The sequence below is a fragment of the Temnothorax curvispinosus genome, unplaced genomic scaffold, assembly GCF_003070985.1.
Source record: "Temnothorax curvispinosus isolate PA1 unplaced genomic scaffold, ASM307098v1 QBEX01016417.1, whole genome shotgun sequence".
Lineage (NCBI taxonomy): Eukaryota > Metazoa > Arthropoda > Insecta > Hymenoptera > Formicidae > Temnothorax > Temnothorax curvispinosus.
In genome coordinates this window covers 1-452 of record NW_020226197.1, presented here as the reverse complement: position 1 = coordinate 452, position 452 = coordinate 1, and the positions used below count along the sequence as shown (strand labels likewise).

The 452-nt window shown below is 34.5% G+C and overlaps 1 long non-coding RNA gene across 1 annotated transcript in view; it reads right to left on the bottom strand.

Moving 5' to 3' along the window:
• Positions 1 to 321, bottom strand: part of LOC112466595 — a 1,105-nt gene extending 784 nt beyond the window's left edge. Inside the window, exons 1-2 of the long non-coding RNA XR_003042164.1 lie at positions 206 to 321; positions 60 to 123 (exon numbers count right to left, since the gene is read on the bottom strand). This is a non-coding gene — a long non-coding RNA (uncharacterized LOC112466595). The remainder of the gene's footprint in view (positions 1 to 59; positions 124 to 205) is intronic.
• Between the last annotated feature and the right edge of the window lie 131 nt (positions 322 to 452).

The following is a 452-nucleotide window of genomic DNA, read 5'->3' as shown; positions in this document are numbered from 1 at the left end:
TATTACTAATCAAATCTATAGAACTACTTAAGCACATTGCTAAACAATGGAACTATTACCTCGATTTAGATAAATCCAACTGCAGCAACACAGCTCTTACACTGCCAGGCACACTTTAGAATCCTATAATAAAAATCACATAAATAATTAATTATCTATAAATATAATCATACTCTATACGACATAACCATAAAATTATACTTACTAATAAAAGTTCGGGGACCGAACTTTCCTAAGGAGGGAGATGTCACGTCTGACGGTATAATCACCGCTATATTCCACCCGCATAAATTTTTCGATTTTCCATCTTCATTGCTAGAAGTCCCCAGCATCTGAAAACAACATTATAATATAACAATTATTCTTTAAAATAGCTGTCACAACAAACACTCAGCTGATGCGAATACGCGTTCTTAAAGCAGTAGACATAAGCCTAGAGAACATGGCTGCCT